The sequence below is a fragment of the Triticum urartu genome, unplaced genomic scaffold (genome assembly GCF_056163025.1).
Source record: "Triticum urartu cultivar PI428250 unplaced genomic scaffold, HENAU_Tu73 scaffold867, whole genome shotgun sequence".
Lineage (NCBI taxonomy): Eukaryota > Viridiplantae > Streptophyta > Magnoliopsida > Poales > Poaceae > Triticum > Triticum urartu.
The window spans coordinates 1-21,372 of NW_028261058.1; the positions used below are offsets into that span (position 1 = coordinate 1).

General features: G+C 35.9%; 8 non-coding genes across 8 annotated transcripts; 4 read left to right on the forward strand and 4 right to left on the reverse strand.

Moving 5' to 3' along the window:
* Nucleotides 1-9,749: 9,749 nt before the first annotated feature.
* TRNAS-GCU (transfer RNA serine (anticodon GCU)) lies at nt 9,750-9,837 on the reverse strand. Its single transcript has one exon. It is a non-coding gene; the product is annotated as a tRNA-Ser (tRNA).
* Nucleotides 9,838-13,464: 3,627 nt separating this feature from the next.
* On the reverse strand, nt 13,465-13,552 carry TRNAS-UGA (transfer RNA serine (anticodon UGA)). The gene has a single exon. It is a non-coding gene; the product is annotated as a tRNA-Ser (tRNA).
* Nucleotides 13,553-14,376: 824 nt separating this feature from the next.
* Nucleotides 14,377-14,447, forward strand: TRNAG-GCC (transfer RNA glycine (anticodon GCC)). Its single transcript has one exon. It is a non-coding gene; the product is annotated as a tRNA-Gly (tRNA).
* A 452-nt stretch (nt 14,448-14,899) lies between these two features.
* Nucleotides 14,900-14,973, reverse strand: TRNAM-CAU (transfer RNA methionine (anticodon CAU)). The gene has a single exon. It is a non-coding gene; the product is annotated as a tRNA-Met (tRNA).
* Nucleotides 14,974-16,931: 1,958 nt separating this feature from the next.
* On the forward strand, nt 16,932-17,003 carry TRNAT-GGU (transfer RNA threonine (anticodon GGU)). The gene has a single exon. It is a non-coding gene; the product is annotated as a tRNA-Thr (tRNA).
* A 507-nt stretch (nt 17,004-17,510) lies between these two features.
* TRNAY-GUA (transfer RNA tyrosine (anticodon GUA)) lies at nt 17,511-17,592 on the forward strand. Its single transcript has one exon. It is a non-coding gene; the product is annotated as a tRNA-Tyr (tRNA).
* Nucleotides 17,593-17,950: 358 nt separating this feature from the next.
* Nucleotides 17,951-18,024, forward strand: TRNAD-GUC (transfer RNA aspartic acid (anticodon GUC)). Its single transcript has one exon. It is a non-coding gene; the product is annotated as a tRNA-Asp (tRNA).
* A 2,599-nt stretch (nt 18,025-20,623) lies between these two features.
* Nucleotides 20,624-20,694, reverse strand: TRNAC-GCA (transfer RNA cysteine (anticodon GCA)). Its single transcript has one exon. It is a non-coding gene; the product is annotated as a tRNA-Cys (tRNA).
* Nucleotides 20,695-21,372: the final 678 nt, after the last annotated feature.

The following is a 21,372-nucleotide window of genomic DNA, read 5'->3' on the forward strand; positions in this document are numbered from 1 at the left end:
AAGGTAGAAGAATAGGACCTATTCTGGGCCATACAATGCATTACAGACGTATGATCATTACCCTTCAACCGGGTTATTCTATTCCACTTCTAGATAGAGAAAAAAACTAAAGGAGAATACTTAATAATACGGCGAAACATTTATACAAAACACCTATCCCGAGCACACGCAAGGGAACCGTAGACAGGCAAGTGAAATCCAATCCACGAAATAATTTGATCCATGGACGGCACCGTTGTGGTAAAGGTCGTAATTCCAGAGGAATCATTACCGCAAGGCATAGAGGGGGAGGTCATAAGCGCCTATACCGTAAAATAGATTTTCGACGGAATCAAAAAGACATATCTGGTAGAATCGTAACCATAGAATACGACCCTAATCGAAATGCATACATTTGTCTCATACACTATGGGGATGGTGAGAAGAGATATATTTTACATCCCAGAGGGGCTATAATTGGAGATACTATTGTTTCTGGTACAAAAGTTCCTATATCAATGGGAAATGCCCTACCTTTGAGTGCGGTTTGAACTATTGATTTACGTAATTGGAAGTAACCAATTAGGTTTACGACGAAACCTAGAAATCGATCACTGATCCAATTTGACTACCTCTACGGGATAGACCTCAACAGAAAACTGTTGAGTAACGGCAGCAAGTGATTGAGTTCAGTAGTTCCTCATAGAAAATTATTGGCTCTAGAGATATGGTAATATGGAGAAGACAAAATTGTTTGAAGCACGCACAGAACCGGAAGCGCCCCTTGTTTCAAAGAGAGGAGGACGGGTTATTCACATTTAATTTGATGGTCAGAGGCAAATTGAAAGCTAAGCAGTGGTAATTAAGACCCCCGGGGGAAAATAGGGATGTCTCCTACGTTACCCATAATATGTGGAAGTATCGACGTAATTTCATAGAGTCATTCGATCTGAATGCTACATGAAGAACATAAGCCAGATGACGGAACGCAGAGACCTAGGATGTAGAAGATCATAACATGAGCGATTCGGCAGATTTGGATTCCTTTCCTATATATCCACTCATGTGGTACTTCATCATATGATTCATATAAGATCCATCTGTCTAGAGATCGTCATATACATCTAGAAAGCCGTATGCTTTGGAAGAAGCTTGTACAGTTTGGGAAGGGGTTTTTTGAGAGAAAAGAAGAATCTACTTCAACCGATATGCCCTTAGGCACGGCCATGCATAACATAGAAATCACACGTGGAAGGGGTGGGCAATTAGCTAGAGCAGCAGGTGCTGTAGCGAAACTCATTGCAAAAGAGGGTAAATCGGCCACTTTAAGATTACCATCTGGGGAGGTCCGTTTAGTATCCCAAAACTGCTTAGCAACAGTCGGACAAGTGGGTAATGTTGGGGTGAACCAAAAAAGTTTGGGTAGAGCCGGATCTAAGTGTTGGCTAGGTAAACGCCCCGTAGTAAGAGGGGTAGTTATGAACCCTGTGGACCACCCCCATGGGGGCGGTGAAGGGAAAGCTCCCATTGGTAGAAAAAAACCCACAACCCCTTGGGGTTATCCTGCGCTTGGAAGAAGAACTAGGAAAAGGAAAAAATATAGCGATAGTTTTATTCTTCGTCGCCGTAAGTAAATACGTAACTAGGAATATGGAAAATTGCATTTTTGGAATTTGCAATAATGCGATGGGCGAACGACGGGAATTGAACCCGCGCATGGTGGATTCACAATCCACTGCCTTGATCCACTTGGCTACATCCGCCCCTTATCCAGCTAAAGGATTTTTTTCTTTTTTCCATTGATCATTATTCTATTTATTCTGACCTCCGTACTTCGATCGAGATATTGGACATAGAATGCCACTCTTTAAAAAGGAAAAAAGGAGTAATCAGCTGTGACACGAAAAAAAACGAATCCTTTTGTAGCTCATCATTTATTGGCAAAGATAGAAAAGGTCAATATGAAGGAGGAGAAAGAAACAATAGTAACGTGGTCCCGGGCATCTAGCATTCTACCCACAATGGTTGGCCATACAATCGCGATTCATAATGGAAAGGAACATATACCTATTTACATAACAAATCCTATGGTAGGTCGCAAATTGGGGGAATTCGTGCCTACTCGGCATTTCACGAGTTATGAAAATGCAAGAAAGGATACTAAATCTCGTCGTTAACTGAATTCTGAATAGAAAGATTAAGAAGAAAAAAAGATTCAAAATAAAGACAGAAATACCCAATATCTTGCTAGAACAAGATATTGGGTATTTCTGTCTTCAAAAATTCTTATATGTTAGCAGAAAAACCTTATCCATTAATAGATGGAACTTCAACAGCAGCTAAGTCTAGAGGGAAGTTGTGAGCATTACGTTCGTGCATTACTTCCATACCAAGGTTAGCACGGTTGATGATATCAGCCCAAGTATTAATAACGCGACCTTGACTATCAACTACAGATTGGTTGAAATTGAAACCATTTAGGTTGAAAGCCATAGTACTAATACCTAAAGCAGTGAACCAGATTCCTACTACAGGCCAAGCAGCCAAGAAGAAGTGTAAAGAACGAGAGTTGTTGAAACTAGCATATTGGAAGATTAATCGGCCAAAATAACCATGAGCAGCCACAATATTATAAGTTTCTTCCTCTTGACCAAATTTGTAACCCTCATTAGCGGATTCATTTTCAGTAGTTTCCCTGATCAAACTAGAGGTTACCAAGGAACCATGCATAGCACTGAATAGGGAACCGCCGAATACACCAGCTACACCTAACATGTGGAATGGATGCATAAGGATGTTGTGCTCTGCCTGGAATACAATCATAAAGTTGAAAGTACCAGAGATTCCTAAAGGCATACCATCAGAAAAGCTTCCTTGACCAATAGGGTAAATCAAGAAAACAGCAGTAGCAGCTGCAACAGGAGCTGAATATGCAACAGCAATCCAAGGACGCATACCCAGACGGAAACTAAGTTCCCACTCACGACCCATATAACAAGCTACACCAAGTAAGAAGTGTAGAACAATTAGCTCATAAGGACCACCATTGTATAACCACTCATCAACAGATGCAGCTTCCCAAATTGGGTAAAAGTGCAATCCGATCGCCGCAGAAGTAGGGATAATAGCACCAGAGATAATATTGTTTCCATAAAGTAAAGAACCAGAAACAGGCTCACGAATACCATCAATATCTACTGGAGGGGCAGCGATGAAGGCGATAATAAATACAGAAGTTGCGGTCAATAAGGTAGGGATCATCAAAACACCGAACCATCCGATGTAAAGACGATTTTCAGTGCTAGTTATCCAGTTGCAGAAGCGACCCCACAGGCTTGTACTTTCGCGTCTCTCTAAAATTGCAGTCATGGTAAGATCTTGGTTTATTCAAATTGCAAGGACTCCCAAGCACACGTATTAACTAGAATATAGATAATAGAAGGCTTGTTATTTAACAGTATAACATAGACTATATACCAATGTCAACCAAGTCAGCCCAAAGATTAGCTATCCATATAACTAAATTAACCAAACCAATAATTTTGTATTTGTAAATGAAGTGAGTCAAAGTGAAAAACTTTGATGGGTCTTTTCTATATGGGTTGCCCGGGACTCGAACCCGGAACTAGTCGGATGGAGTAGATAATTCTTCCTTGTTACAATAGAGAAAAATCCCTCCCCAAATCGTGCTTGCATTTTTCATTGCACACGACTTTCCCTATGTAGAAATAGCCAATTTCTATTCCAAAGAGGAAGTTCTACTAATTTTTTTAATTAGTAAGTTGATTCACCTACTCTTTATTATAATAAAAAGAACATTTCAGAATGAAAAATAGAAAAGTTTTTTCTTGATCATTTATCAACCCTTTCCTGTTTCTTAATTTCGTCTAATGATTAATTAAGAGGGTTGACCAGGTCATTGATACGTATAATATCCAAATACCAAATACGCTCAGTGTGTGATCCACAGAAAGAAAAAAGAGTTGTTTTGGTGAACATCAAAGAAAAAACTTGCTCTTCTTCCATAAAAAATTCTTCTAAAAATGCCGAACCCAATCGTTGCATAAAAGTTCGTACCGTGCTTTTATGTTTACGAGCTAAAGTTCTAGCACATGAAAGTCGAAGTATATACTTTAGTCGATACAAAGTCCGTTTTTTCGAAGATCCACTATGATAATGAAAAAGATTTCTACATATCCGACCAAATCGATCAAGAATATCCCAATCTGATAAATCTGTCCAAATGGGTTTACTAATAGGATGCCCCGATCCAGTACAAAATTGAGCTTTTGATAAGTATCCTATGAGGAGAGTAGCGGGGACTATGGTATCGAATTTTTTCATTCGAGTATCTATTAGAAATGAATTCTCCAGCATTTGATTCCTTACTAACAAAGAACTTTTTTGTACACTTGAAAGGTACCCCATAAAATCGAAGCAAGAGTTTGCTAATTGGTTTATATGGATTCTTCGCGGCTGAGTCCAAAAACAGAAATAATATTGCCAGAAATTGATAAGGTAGCATTTCCATTTCTTCTTCAAAAAAAAAGTGCCTTTTGATGCAAGAATTGCCTTTCCTTGATATCGAACATAATGCATAAGAGGATCCATAAAGAACCATAGGGTTTTCCGAGAAAAACCAGGGTACATTATCCCAAAATGTTCCATCTTCCTAGAAAAGTGGATTCGTTCCAGAAAAGTTCCAGAAGATGCTAATGGTAAGCAAGAAGATTGTTTACGAAGAAACAACAAAAAAAATTCATATTCTGATACATAAGAGTTATATAGGAATTGAAATAGTCTTTTATTTTCTTTTTGAAAAAAAAAAATGGATTTCATTGAAGTAATAAAACTATTCCAATTCGAATAATAGTTGAGAAAGAATCGCAATAAATGCAAAGATGGAACATCTTGGATACGGTATTGAAGGAGTTGAACCAGGATTTCCAAATGGATAGGATAGGGTATTTCTATATGTGATAGATAATCCAAATGCAAAAATTTGTCTTCTAAAAAGGGAAATATTGAATGAATAGAGCGTAAATTCTGAAACTTTGGTATTTCTTTTTCTTTCAGACAAAAAAATTCCCGTAGCGAGAATGGGATTTCCACAACGATCGCAAACCCTTCAGATAGAATCTGAGAATAAAACTCAGAATAAAAATAATTTTTGTAATCCAATAATCGATCTTGGTTAGGATGATTAACCGAGTTATCCAAAAAATTCTGCTGATACATTCGAATAATTAAACGTTTCACAAGTAGTGAACTAAATTTCTTGTTATTACAACTAACAACTATTTCCACAGGTTCAGAACCATTTAATCCATAATGGTGGGCAAATGCATAAATATATTCCTGAAAGAGAAGTGGGTAGACAAAGTATTGTTGACGAGATTTATGTTTTTCTGAATACCCTTCGAATTTTTCCATTTGTATTTCTACTTGAATCAGAGAGAAGAAGCATTTCTCGGTTTATCGAATGATGATACATAGTGCAATATGGTCAGAACAGGGTGTTGCATTTTTAATACAAACCCTGGAAAGAAAGGGAGTCTAATCCACAGATCTTTTTCTGCTCCTTTTCTACCCAATTAGTTTATGTTTGTTCTAATTAAAAAAAAAGAACAGAACAAGTTTTTTATTTTTGCAGGCCAATCGCTCTTTTGACTTTGGAATACAGCCTCTTTATCAATATACTGCTTCTTTTACACATTCAATCCATAACATCCCTTATTCAATCCATAATCAAGAATAATTAGGATTTCTAAAAAAAAAAAGAAAAAATAAAGGGTCCACTCATAGGAAAACCCAACCTTTCCCCGCATCCGGCACTAATCTATTTTTAACGTCTAATTAGAGCGGGGAATCATTCCAATTAGGAAGTTCAGCTCGTTGCTTTTTATTTTACCAGAATTGGAGCCAGGCTCTATCCATTTATTCATTAGACCCAGAAAATCGTAATTTTGGATTCCATTCAAAAAAGATTGATTTTATTACGACATGCTATTTTTTCCATTCATTACCTTTGAGGATCAGTCGTGGTCTTCTAGACTCTACCAAGAGTCTGGACGAATTTGTTGTTTCATCCAAATGTGTAAAAGATCATAGTCGCACTTAAAAGCCGAGTACTCTACCATTGAGTTAGCAACCCAGATAAAAAAAGGATCTTAGATACGATCGAAATCCAAAAATCAATGGAATTACACCGCGCGCTTCTGTCAAAACATTGAACTAGCAAGACATCAAAAGATTTTTTTTATCGACCATGAAAAACACTCAAATGCCAAAACGAACAGGTCCGGTGAAATTCCACTAAAGTAAAGTTAAAAAAAGAGCGACCCTAATCACGATGGCCAAATTCTCCTTATTTTTAGCGATTTTTATTAACAAAAAATATATATTATAAAAAATATATATTATATTGTATGAGAATACATGCAAGAGGAACACCCTTATCATTTGAGCGAAGTGTAGGCGGAAAAATTGAATATGGAGTGAGGATAAAGAGACCCATCTATCTACAAATTCTATTTGTTCAATAGACCTTTGTCAATGGAAATACAATGGTAAGAAAACAAATTAGATAGAAAAAGTAAATAAAATAGGGGCTTATGTTGGATTGGCACGATATAATATAAATCCAAATAGGATTAAAAAAGAGGTAAATTGTGTCTAAATAATTAGACAACTAGGAATACTAATAATCTTCTCCTATCCTATTTTTTGATTCATTTAGTTCTTCAATTAACTCAAAGTTCTTTCTTTTTCTTTAAAGAATTCTGCCTTCCTTAAAATATCATAAACAGTTCTTGTTGGTTGAGCACCCTTTTCAAGGAAATAGAGAATAGCTGGAACATTTAAACAAGTTTGATTCTTTATCGGATCATAAAAACCTACTTTTTGAAGATCTCTTCCTTCTCTTCGAGATCGAACATCAATTGCAACGATTCGATAGACAGCTTATTGGGATAGATGTAGATAAACAACGCCCCCCCCTAGAAACGTATATGAGGTTTTCTCCTCATACGGCTCGAGAAAATGATTCGAATTTCTGTCGATAATAATAGAAATTAGACTATGACGTGCATTAATTTCCTTACAGAAAAAACAAATTTCATTTATACTCATGACTCAAGTGGGCTAATTTTGCCTGACAAACTTCGAAGGCAAAATCCTTCCAAAATTTTTGAGTCGTCTTTAAACTCTTTTCTTTGTCTCATTTCGAACGAATTGACTTTTATTCCTTATTCTAATCCAACTCTGTTGTTGAGACAATTGAAAATTGTGTTTACTTGTTCTGGAATCCTTTATCTTTGATTTGTGAAATCCTTGGGTTTAGACATTACTTCGGGAATTCCTATTTTTTTCTTTCAAAAGAGTAGCAACATACCCTTTTTTCTTATTTCCTTCGATAAAGCATTTATCTCTTCTATAGAAATCTAATAAGAGGGATTGATTCTGATATACTTTTATTGGACTTTCTTCTTATTTTAACCTTTCGATTTATTTCTATATTAAGGATAGACTGACAAAGTTGGCCTAATTTATTAGTTTTCACTAACCCTAGATTCTTTCCCTTGATAAAAAAAATTCTGTCCTCTCGAGCTCCATCGTGTACTATGTTACTTAAACCCAGCGCAAATTTGGTTCGGAACGAATAGAACAGGCTATGTCGAGCCAAGAGCATTTTCATTACTATGGAAAATGATGGATAGCAAAATCCACAATCGATCATGTCCTTCAAGTCGCACGTTGCTTTCTACCACATCGTTTTAAACGAAGTTTTACCATAACAAACATTCCTCTTTTCATTGCAAAGTGGTATAGAGAATTGATCCAATATGGATGGAATCATGAATAGTCATTGGTTTAGTTTTTTTATACTAATTAAAACTTGCTATCTATGGAGCAATATGGATAAAAGAAAGTAAGTATTTATCCGGGAAGCCTCCGCCAAGATCCAATTTATTTAAACCCATATTAAAATTCTATCATATGAATGAAACATAGTTTGAAAAAGACGACTAAACAAGTTTGCTTAAAACTTATTTATTCTTAAATTTCCACCCTCAACGGATGGCTCGAGATGATCAATCTTGAAGTGAGAAAAGAAGGATTGACTCTTCCTCAATAAATAAACTATCAACCTCCAAAAAAGTTTAATTAATTTAATTACTAGAATTAGAATTCTAGTAGTAATATATTTTTTCAGTACCAAAAACAATTAACTATAATAACTAAATAAACTATTCCAATGAAAAGATTGAAAGTTTTTGGTAGTTATAGAATTCTCGTACTTCTTCAACTCGAATACCAAAAGGAAGAAAAAAATATGACTAAGTGATTTTATAGTAGAGGCATATCCTGAATGTGCTTGATAGATCCCATTTTTTCATGAAAATAAAGATAGTCAATTTGACTGGACTTAAGACTTTATTATGTTTTCTGAGAAAGAATAAGATATCATTATTCTCTTTAATAAACTTTTGTCTCGTACGGAATACTATATGATTTCACCGTTTGTTTCATCAGAAACAATCTGGGACGGAAGGATTCGAACCTCCGAGTAACGGGACCAAAACCCGCTGCCTTACCACTTGGCCACGCCCCATTTCGGGTTTTATGCGACACTAATAAACACTAGTATGTTTATTTGTTATTCGTCAATACCATTTCAATTACATAAAAAAGGAGGGATATTCTCTTGCTAGTATTCTACACATGCGGATAATATAGAATCAAAAAAATGCATTGATCATTACATGGAATTCTATTAAGATATTATATGAAAGTCGAATTTATTCCACTCTCATTTGAGAGTGCGAATACAAGGAGGTATTTTGTGTTTGGGAAAGTCCGAAGAAAAAAGATTTTGAATCTGCCTTTTCCTTCTTTCCCTTAAAAAAATAACTCAAGAAAAATCCAATTATTTACTCTACAAGAATGAAATGCTTGTTATGCCTAATATACTTAGTTTAACCTGTATCTGTTTTAATTCTGTTCTTTATCCTACTAGTTTTTTCTTTGCCAAATTACCCGAAGCTTATGCTATTTTCAATCCAATCGTGGATATTATGCCTGTTATACCTCTATTCTTTTTTCTATTAGCCTTTGTTTGGCAAGCTGCTGTAAGTTTTCGATGAAATCTTTAGTACTCTGTATGCCAAATTGAATGATGTGTTCATTCCAAAAAAATTTTAAAATGGGTAAAAGCCGAGAAGTTTTATATTTTTATATTATGAACCTTCGATTCTAAAATTTAAATTCTTCTACATTGAATGGGTAGCTACAGCAATAAATTTGGATCAGCCTTTCTACTCCCCTGCACCTAGGTTGAGCAGGTACCTAAAGGTACCTACACAATACCTAACCACCTAACCCTATTTTTGCTATTGATAAGAGTGCTTATTATAAAAGAATTCTTGCAATTTTTTTCAAGAATTCTTTTTTGCATTTTTAGGTATAAAAAAAAACCATCCTAGTGGATCCGTGTGGTAAGGAAAAACTGGTAATCTATTCCTTAAAAAAAAATCTTGGAGATTATGTAATGCTTACTCTCAAACTTTTTGTTTATACAGTAGTGATATTCTTTGTTTCACTCTTTATCTTTGGATTCTTATCTAATGACCCAGGACGGAATCCTGGACGCGAGGAGTAAAAATTCAGTTTTTTTTTTTCTTATTGGATTTGTTTCGTACATTTATCTATGAGAAAATCCGGGGGTCAGAATTCTTTCCAATTCGAAAGTCCCAAATGATCCAAGGGAGCGGAAAGAGAGGGATTCGAACCCTCGGTACAAAAAAATTGTACAACGGATTAGCAATCCGCCGCTTTAGTCCACTCAGCCATCTCTCCACGTTCCAAAGCGAAAGGTTTCCGTGATATGATATAGGCAAGAAATAAGAAATAACGGTTGCAAAAAACCCCTTTTTTTTCTTTCAAAAGTCTATAAAAATTATATTGCCAATTCCATTTTAATTATATTCTTTTTTCTTAATGTTAATAAAAAAAGAAGAAAATTCTTGTTTTTTCTTTCTAAAAATCGATATTGGCCGAGAGACAATCAAATAGATTTTCTCTTTAGCGGGCATTTCCATATAGGACTTGTTATAATTATAATAAAACAAGCAGGTTATATAAAAAAAACGCTTTTTTTGTCGATTATTTATCAAGAAAGCAAAAAGGGTTCTTATCAAATCCACCATAAAATTGGAAAGAAGCATAAAGTAAGTAGACCTGACTCCTTTAATGATGCCTCTATCCGCTATTCTGATATATAAATTCGATGTAGATGAAATTGTATAAGCGAATTTTTTTTATTTCCTTAGACTTAGACCGCGCAAGACAAGAATTTTTCGCTATTTACGATTTCATATTCTTGTTACTAGATGTTCTATAGGAATAAGAAGAAATCGCAACTCCTTTGCGCTACACATAAAATTGGATTTCGAAGGTCCATTTTTTTTTTTCAGAATCCTCTATTATTTTAGTTCTTCCACCCATGCAATAGAGAGGGAATGGGAAAAGAAGGGTTACTTTTATTTGCATTTTTCCCTTAAAAGATAGACTTTGAAATAGGAGTCTTGGAATAATGCTGAATTCAAAGGTTTATTTCTTTCTATAGTATAAGAAAAACAATTTATTTCTATTTCTATAGTATAAGAAAAACAAATAAATAGTATAAGAAAAACAAATCGAATCAAATTCATGGATTTACCACGACCTCGGTTGTGACTGTGACTCCATAGATAAAAATGGGAAATTTCTCTCTTCGAGACCATTGAAAAAGGGCATTGAACGAGAAAGAAATCGTCCACAGATAATAAAACTATCATATGCCTTGGAAAGTGATATGAGGTGCTCGGAAATGGTTGAAGTAATTGAATAGGAGGATCACTATGACTATAGCCCTTGGTAGAATTCCTAAAGAAGAAAATGATCTATTTGATACTATGGATGACTGGTTACGAAGGGACCGTTTCGTTTTTGTAGGATGGTCTGGCCTATTGCTCTTTCCTTGTGCTTATTTCGCTTTAGGGGGTTGGTTTACAGGGACAACTTTTGTAACTTCTTGGTATACCCATGGATTGGCTAGTTCCTATTTGGAAGGTTGTAATTTCTTAACCGCAGCAGTTTCTACCCCTGCCAATAGTTTAGCACACTCTTTGTTGCTACTATGGGGGCCCGAAGCACAAGGAGATTTTACTCGTTGGTGTCAATTAGGCGGTCTATGGACTTTTGTAGCTCTCCACGGGGCTTTTGCACTAATAGGTTTCATGTTACGCCAATTTGAACTTGCTCGGTCTGTTCAATTGCGGCCTTATAATGCAATCTCATTCTCTGGTCCAATTGCTGTTTTTGTTTCTGTATTCCTTATTTATCCACTGGGGCAATCTGGTTGGTTCTTTGCGCCGAGTTTTGGCGTAGCAGCGATATTTCGATTCATCCTTTTCTTCCAAGGATTTCATAATTGGACGTTGAACCCATTTCATATGATGGGAGTTGCCGGAGTATTAGGTGCGGCTCTGCTATGCGCTATTCATGGAGCGACCGTAGAAAACACTCTATTTGAGGACGGTGATGGTGCAAATACCTTCCGTGCTTTTAACCCAACTCAAGCTGAAGAAACTTATTCAATGGTCACTGCTAACCGCTTTTGGTCCCAAATCTTTGGTGTTGCTTTTTCCAATAAACGTTGGTTACATTTCTTTATGCTATTTGTACCCGTCACCGGTTTATGGATGAGTGCTATTGGCGTAGTTGGCTTGGCTCTGAACTTACGTGCCTATGACTTTGTTTCCCAGGAAATCCGTGCAGCGGAAGATCCTGAATTTGAGACTTTCTACACCAAAAATATTCTTTTAAACGAGGGTATTCGTGCGTGGATGGCAGCTCAGGATCAGCCTCATGAAAATCTTATATTCCCTGAGGAGGTTCTACCACGTGGAAACGCTCTTTAATGGAACTTTCGTTTTAGCTGGTCGTGACCAAGAAACCACCGGCTTTGCTTGGTGGGCTGGGAATGCCAGACTTATCAATTTGTCCGGTAAACTGCTTGGAGCTCATGTAGCTCATGCCGGATTAATCGTATTCTGGGCCGGAGCAATGAACCTATTTGAAGTGGCCCATTTCGTACCAGAAAAGCCCATGTATGAACAAGGGTTGATTTTACTTCCACACTTAGCTACTCTAGGTTGGGGAGTAGGGCCAGGGGGGGAAGTTCTAGATACTTTTCCGTACTTTGTATCTGGCGTACTTCACCTAATTTCCTCCGCAGTCTTAGGCTTCGGTGGCATTTATCACGCGCTTCTGGGACCCGAGACTCTTGAGGAATCTTTTCCATTCTTTGGTTATGTCTGGAAAGATAGAAATAAAATGACTACAATTTTGGGTATTCACTTAATTTTGTTAGGTCTAGGTGCTTTTCTTCTAGTACTCAAGGCTCTTTATTTTGGCGGTGTATATGATACCTGGGCCCCTGGGGGGGGAGATGTAAGAAAAATTACCAATTTGACCCTTAGTCCCAGTGTTATATTTGGTTATTTACTAAAATCTCCTTTTGGTGGAGAAGGGTGGATTGTTAGTGTAGATGATTTAGAAGATATAATTGGTGGGCATGTATGGTTGGGTTTTATTTGTGTATTTGGCGGAATTTGGCATATTTTAACCAAACCCTTCGCATGGGCTCGCCGTGCATTTGTATGGTCTGGAGAAGCTTACTTGTCTTATAGTTTAGCTGCTTTATCTGTCTTTGGTTTTATCGCTTGTTGTTTTGTATGGTTCAATAATACAGCTTATCCGAGTGAGTTTTATGGACCCACCGGGCCAGAAGCTTCTCAAGCTCAAGCATTTACTTTTCTAGTTAGAGACCAGCGTCTTGGAGCTAATGTGGGATCCGCTCAAGGACCCACAGGTTTAGGTAAATATCTAATGCGTTCCCCAACTGGGGAGGTTATCTTTGGAGGGGAAACTATGCGTTTTTGGGACCTTCGTGCTCCATGGTTAGAACCTCTAAGGGGCCCCAACGGTTTGGACTTGAGTAGGTTGAAAAAAGACATACAACCTTGGCAAGAACGACGCTCAGCAGAATATATGACCCACGCTCCTTTAGGCTCTTTAAATTCCGTGGGTGGCGTAGCTACCGAGATCAATGCAGTTAATTATGTCTCTCCTAGAAGTTGGTTATCAACTTCTCATTTTGTTCTAGGATTCTTCTTTTTTGTGGGCCATTTATGGCATGCAGGAAGAGCCCGAGCTGCTGCAGCAGGTTTTGAAAAGGGAATCGATCGTGATTTGGAACCTGTTCTTTACATGAACCCTCTTAACTAAGATTTTCTTATTTATACCTGTTCTACTTTTTTTCTGTTCTGGCTCGGTTATTCCATCTAGCCGAGCCATTCATTCCTTTTTATGAAAGAAAGATAAGGGACAGAAAAAAAAAATAAATAAAAATGAAAGAAACAAACGTATTCAATAAGCAAAAGGAGAGAGAGGGATTCGAACCCTCGATAGTTCCTAGAACTATACCGGTTTTCAAGACCGGAGCTATCAACCACTCAGCCATCTCTCCACAGCCTAATCCTTATTTTACTCCTACAAATAGAACATAGCCATATAAAAAATAAAAAGATTTATTAGCCTCTAGAAAGATATCAGATACAAGTTCCTTTTCGATATATCTCTGTATACTGTATACACGGATACAGGATCCGCTATACCCGCTTGTGAAATAAAGAGTAAATAATCTCTTCTCACCCCCATATCCAAATAAAAAAGCGGTTTAAGTAATAAATTTGAATTAAAGAGAAGAATCAATGGATTCATGATTAAACCCCTCCTACTTCTTGTATTTTTTTACAATTTTGGTTTAAGTGAGGGATCAAATATGTAGTCAACTTTATTTGATGGTAGCTTGGAGGATTAGAAATATGACTATTGCTTTCCAATTAGCTGTTTTTGCATTAATTGCGACTTCCTCAGTCTTAGTAATTAGTGTACCCCTTGTATTTGCTTCTCCTGATGGTTGGTCAAATAATAAAAATGTTGTATTTTCCGGTACATCATTATGGATTGGACTAGTCTTTCTCGTAGCTATTCTGAATTCTCTCATTTCTTAAATGAAATTTGGTTAATATTTATTAACCCCATAAAAAAGAAATAATAAAGGCCATTTCTTCTAAAAAATTAGAATAGTGAGACGTATTAAAACGCAATTTGCGTTCCGAATTGCTAGCTCTTCTCTTTCAGTATTATGAAATTCCATTCCCATTAGAATATTCATTGACAGATAATAAAAAAAGGAAAACTCTAATATAATAGAAAATGAAATGAAACGGTCGACCCAGACATAGAAGGTCGACCCAGGCGGATATACGCTATAAAATATATACCGTAGCGAGCGTAGTTCAATGGTAAAATATCTCCTTGCCAAGGAGAAGATACGGGTTCGATTCCCGCCGCTCGCCCGCTTAATTTATCAAAGTACTATGATAAAAAGTTTAGTCTAGTTAACTGTTTAACTACTTATATTAAATTAAGTATTAATTAGGTGTTAGTCTAGTGCCGTATCCCTTACTATCTTACCCTTCCTTTGCATCCCACTCAAAAAAAGAGGGCGCTCCAGAGGCAGAAATAGAACTCGCCAACAGAGCTCCAAAAATTGGGTATTAACTGAGACAAACAACGGGCAAACTTTTTTTAAAGGGAAGGGAGAGGTAGACTGTCCCTTTCGTTTCATTTTTATTTTCTGCAGGGTAGGGAGAGGCCTTGCGCCTTCTTTTTTTGAAGGCAAGTGACTTCGCAAACTGCTCAATTTTGCCCTCTAGGGCCGGGAACTAATGAATAAAAAAGGGTTGGATACGCCCCTCTACCATACATATCTAGAGAAATAGAATAGTCCTTTTATACAGACTGCTAAGTGCGGAGACGGGAATCGAACCCGTGACCTCAAGGTTATGAGCCTCGTGAGCTACCAAACTGCTCTACTCCGCTCTGGAGTACCAGAAACTGGTGGACAAAAAAGGCTTGAATACAAGCCTCTAACATGTCTAGACAAATAGAATACTCCTTTTATACAGAATGGAGCGGGTAGCGGGAATCGAACCCGCATCGTTAGCTTGGAAGGCTAGGGGTTATAGTCGACGTTGGTTGATTATTTTTAACGTCTCTAATTCAAAACCGAACATGAAATTTTGATTTCATTCGGCTCCTTTATGGATATTCTCACCACTTAACATCTATGTCAGCTTTTCTATTTGAATGGAACCAAAGCTCTCCGCTTTCTAGATGATCCTTATAGAGTAGGAGATAGAAATTCTATCTAAATTCATCTAATCTACTTACTTCGTTCCCTAATTTCATTCAAGAGATCCTGAGGAAAAGAATTGGGTTTCCACCGAGCTGAAACAATATGCGGATGGTTCTAGTAAACCAAAACTATCGTTTTTTAGCTATTTGGCTTCCTTATTCCTTATTTTAAGAAGATTTAGTTACGATTGGAAATCAACTTTTTTGTATCTTCATCCATAGATCCTTTACTCATATTTTCAAAATTGGAATACTTAATCCAATGCAAAATTATGCTTCGCGACTCTGTACTCATAATCCTATTTTTATTTTGGATGCAATTTAAATTAGTCTTTGGATACAAATCGCCAGAATGTATATTCTTCCTCAATATGCTATTGAGAGGAAAAGGATTTAATCCTTTATAAGAACTAAAGTTTTCATCGGAATATAAAAATAAAAAACTTAAGGATGCCTTAAGTATATCATTTCAAATTCAGTTATTAATAGAACGAATCACACTTTTACCACTAAACTATACCCGCTACATTGTAGATTATGGTATAAATGGTACCCTTTGTCAAGGATAGCCATTTGACAAGAAGGCTAATTCCCCCTTATTGAATCAGATGGAGAAGGTTCATGACACTGAGCCGTTGGTACTTCTACTTCGATCGCTCGCCTTTACTTTAGGATTTAGATAGCCCCTCTGGTCTGTAAAAAAAATCTTTTCTTACCATGCTAATAGCGCCTGAACCAAATGTATTTATTTTGATTAGGATCCTATTCTACGGTTACGACTACAATAATAATTATTTACTTTGCAAGGACGTAAGTGTGTCAGACTGCTAAATTGTTTTATTATTCCTACAATATAAACTAGGGGATATAGGGGGTAACACTGTCCCTATAAATTCCTTTTTTCCTTTTCTTTTTTGTCCAGAATTGAACAAAAAAGAAATTATGGAAGATGTTTTCTTCCCCCATTAAGTCCGAGCCATAGAGTAAGAGTGAGATGAGTTTTCCAAATTCATCATAGACTTTCCCTATGGCTTGATAGAAGTAAGCAGCAAAGAGTCGTAACTTAAAGAAAAAAACGGACAGGGCCGACAGATTTACCTGATGTAAAGAAGATCCTAAAAGTCTCTGATTAGTCGACTCTCTCCATTTAACACTTTCCTCTCTCTCCTTTTTTCCACTGACTCAATTCTAGTTTATTAGATTCTTGTTTAAAAGAATGCAAAAAGTTCAATAGAACTAAGAACACATAAAAAATAGCATAGAGGATCAAGGCCATTACCAAAAGTTCCTCCCAAGGATCCTATATCCTATTGGGTATCTGTTCCCCGCCTTTTCCCGCTAGGATCGGAAATCTTATATTTTCCATATCCATATACCGTTGAATCCTTGGGGTTCCAGAATCCGCCTATTTTACTAGTCTTCGGAAACGGAAAACCCTGAACCAAGAAGAGTTGGATATGTTATGTAGGGTATGTTTTTTTTTATTAATTTTATTTTGAGCTCTCAAGATATCGATATATACATATACAATCTCTACATAATGTCTCTCTCTCTATCTCTATATATTATATATATAATATGTACATTATGCAGTAGACCCATAATGGGAAATCCAAGTGGCTAATTTTTGAATTAAATAAAAAGCCCTTTTAACTCAGTGGTAGAGTAATGCCATGGTAAGGCATAAGTCATCGGTTCAAATCCGATAAAGGGCTTTTTAAATTAGTGGTAGAGTAATCTCGTGCTAAGACGTAAGTCGTTGGTTCGAATCTGATAGAGTACTTTTCTACTAAATTGATTCACTTTTTTTCTTTGTTTTTGAAACTTTCTCTATATTTTTAGAGAATTTTATGACTTAGTGCGGGATGGATGCATTTTTGGTATGAACACTAAATGAAGCACGGAGAATTAATCTATAACGATCAACTAAAAAAAATCCTAGATGAAAACATAACAGAAAAGTTGGAAAAACTCTTTGCTTTGGATCTATTTATACTTTTCGAGTATATTGACAATTCCAAAAAACTGCTCATACTATGATTATAGTATAATCACGAGCGGTTGTATATGGCCCTATCGTCTAGTGATGCCCCTATCGTCTAGTGGTTCAGGACATCTCTCTTTCAAGGAGGCAGCGGGGATTCGACTTCCCCTGGGGGTAGGGAGTATTATGAAAGGAGGTTAATCATAGATTAGCAAAAACCCTAGAATAAATTCTTCCTGGGTCGATGCCCGAGTGGTTAATGGGGACGGACTGTAAATTCGTTGACAATGTCTACGCTGGTTCAAATCCAGCTCGGCCCAAACCAAAAATCTAGGGCTTCGTGAGTATGAACTAAATCCTTTTGTTTTTCTTCCATAAAATAAAATGTCTGATCTATAGAAATAAAAGATAAAGAAAAAAGGGAAATTTTTTTTTCTAATCCATATCTCTCTCATTCCTTTCTTACAAACAAAAGAGTTTTTCTTATTGAAGGCTGGATTATTATCCATTTTTAGTGATAAAAAATCACGACATACTAGTTATGTCACTCTCACTATACCCACGTATAATATAATATGTGGGTATGTAGTATATGATTCGTCTATTTCTTAGAGTACGAAAGACGAATCGAATCTTCTTATGGTTCTATTTAAGAATGGGTATGCCATACACCCCGCGGGGATTGTAGTTCAATTGGTCAGAGCACCGCCCTGTCAAGGCGGAAGCTGCGGGTTCGAGCCCCGTCAGTCCCGAACTAGGGTTCAATGAATGGAGAAATTGATATTTCCTTTTTCCATGAAAAAAAGGGGCAGGGAGCAAGATCAAATACCCACAGGGCACCCTTACTTCACTTTTTTATTTTGCATCTCTCATTAAAGAGGGAGGGAGGGCATATAGGAATTTTTTTTTCACTACTCCCAATCGATAAAGAAAGACACACATACGATATGTGGATTAGTAGAATTTAGGATATTATATTACTCTATCTTTCTTTATGATGATACCATCCTCATCTTAATTTCCTATTCCACTCTTATGGAATAGAGTACCGGTATTTTACCGGAATCCATACATAAATCGTATTCCCTTTTTATTTCAGACCTCTTTTCCCCATCTCACTTCTACTGCTTATTTGGATGTCTATGTGACCCATAGAAAGTGAAAGTTGGTCATATAATACATACATAATTGTATGTATAACTATAAGAAAAAGGAAGGGAAATTGTATAAGATTAAGAAAGTATAAGATTAAGAAAGCTCGTGGGTTAGAGATATAGAAAAGAAAAAGTAGAAAAGGATTAAAAAAGAGGGAATTCCTAATCCAATCAAAAAACCCATTTTGGTCTTAGTGTGGATAGAGGATCTTCCTATGTTATACTATATAACTCTCATCCGTGAAATATAACTCTCATCCATGAATTGATTTGATAGATCCGATATTCATAATATTGAATTGATTCAGTATTATCAGAATGCAAGCCCTACCCTTGAATTTACAAGATACCCCTTTTTCCTCTCCATGGGATTACATCCCGAGTTATTGTGAAAATAAAAAATAAAGAGGTTATGGAAGTCAATATTCTCGCATTTATTGCTACTGCACTGTTCATTCTAGTTCCTACTTCTTTTTTACTTATTATTTATGTAAAAACAGTCAGCCAAAATAATTAATTGGAATTCCAATTAATCATTGAAGAAATTAAAAAGGGATTAAATAAAAAAAATCCAAGTCTTAAATGAAAGGATCTGGTTGGAATCTTAAAGTGTGGTAGAAAGAACTACATATAGTTTTTTCTACGACACTTTAGATTCTTTCTATTATATTATCTTTGAATCTACATAGAATAGATTAGTAGATTGAAATAGTTAAGTAGTCTAATTCAATTTCTTTTTTCATTGCATCCACTTAATTTCAATCAGGTCAAAATAAAAAAATCTAAGACAATTCTTGACCAAAGAATCCATGGAAGGAAAGAAAAATAATATGAAGAATAGACTATAGTAAAAAGTAAAAGGAAATGGAAAATGTGTGATATGCCGTGAATAGTTCCGTGGAAGAAAGTCTAATTTTCTTATGTATAGAACTTTTTTTAACCATTCGTCATTTCTAGTAGAAATTCTGAATTGGTATAATGGCTCTTTCTTACATTACAACTTACAATACAAGAGTTTCTTACAGGAGTGAAACAAAACTAAAGAAAAAGATTAAAGAATAACGTTTGACAAAATGATTAATGCAAAATGATCCATTAAAGAAAAGAATTGATACAACAATTTGATTACTTAATCAATTAGTAGTATCCCTAGAGTCCACTCCTTCCCCATACTACTAGTGAAAGAGAAAATGTAAAGACTACCATTAAAGCAGCCCAAGCGAGACTTACTATATCCATCTAAATTATGTCTCCTATTTCTATGAAGGGATTATTCTACTATTGATCAATAATCATAGTGGAATCAAGGGTACAGAGTCAAAAAGGGATTCCGCCCTAAGGCCATGGATCAATCAGTTCAAGGAATTTACTCCTAACAAATTCTTATAGGAATTCTGGTAGAATTAGAGAGCATTAAAAATACGAGATACTATAGCCCTTTTTTCCTTAAAAAAGAAAGAGTACGGGAATGATGTCCTGAATAGAAGAAGCGGGAATAGGAAGATTTTTTATTCCTTTTGTTACTCTTTTTTTTTTTTTTAAGCAAAGGACGCCCGAATATACCATAAAATTATCGATAGATAAATATTTATTGGATACCTACCTTACCTAATGTTTATTTTTGACCTAAACCCTGCAGCCTTGCTTTGTATCATTCTATGAAAGAATGAAGAGATTTTATCCATAATACAACTCCTAAATTGATTTTTGATCGACCTATTTAATCTGATTCTCGTTAGAATTAAGTAGTCCTTACTTTAGTGTATGTAGGTAACATAAGATGTACGATAAAAAAATGTATAATAATTAGTAAGTCTTGATATTCTTTCGTGGAGTCCCTTCTTGAATCTTAGATTGAAAAAAAAAAAGAATGCCCCTTAGGGACCTTTCTTTGGATACCAAGATTTCTGACATCTTATCCTCGTATTTTAAAATTATCAAATCGAATCTCAATTAAGAACCAATTCAAATTCATATAATAAAAGAATAAGGAAACACTACCTCACCCCTATTGATAACCATTTTGGCCACTACCGTCAAAACAAACCCTAACCCTAGTTTGAGGATAGAACTATGGTATGGTTTCTCTAAACCCAGTATCGGCAGGCCCAGTTACTCTCTTGCCCGAACTTATGCGAAGTAAAAATTTATCGAATTCGATCAGCACTATAAAAAAAACCTAAGTATTTTATTGATCAGGCGGCACCCAGATTTGAACTGGGGATAAAGGATTTGCAGTCCCCTGCCTTACCGCTTGGCCATGCCGCCAAAAAATCCGATCAAAAATCTAGAAAACAGCAAGTATTCATCCACGTTTTCTTACGAAAAGCCCCTTTTATTTTGAATATAATTCTACTTACTTTTTTCCAATCTTTTTCAAAAAATCTATTCCTGCTTTTTTTGATCCAGTTTCTATTATTCTCCTCGATAGATTCTATCTTAAAACATACATTGTTAACACAATAAAACTTCCCATTTCTTTCTATTGAGATGAAAAAGAAGAAAAAGTGGATTTCTATTCACAGGCTGCAAAATTCAGAATAAATTGGAACCGTTAACTAGAATTCTCTTTTTTTTATTGCAGTAGTGAACTACTCTTAAATCGGTATTATCTCCCCCCCCTTCAATGGCATAATAAAATATTATGGCTTTATGCTTAATCCGTGTATAGGTAAACTTTAGGTCCGAACAGCATTATTATCCAAAGATCCCCTTTATGTACATATCTCTATGGGGAATCATGCTTTAATTTTTCAAAGTATTAAATTAAATATCTTGAATAAAAAAAGGAAATTTGCTCTGATATAGAGTATAACCTGACTATCTTGGCGTACCCAAGTGAAATTACGATAAAAGAAAAGCATGGATATGGGGAGAGGTGGATAACTAGATTGGCATGTACTTAAAAAAGGGACTTACTTTATTTTAGAATTCCACAATGAAATA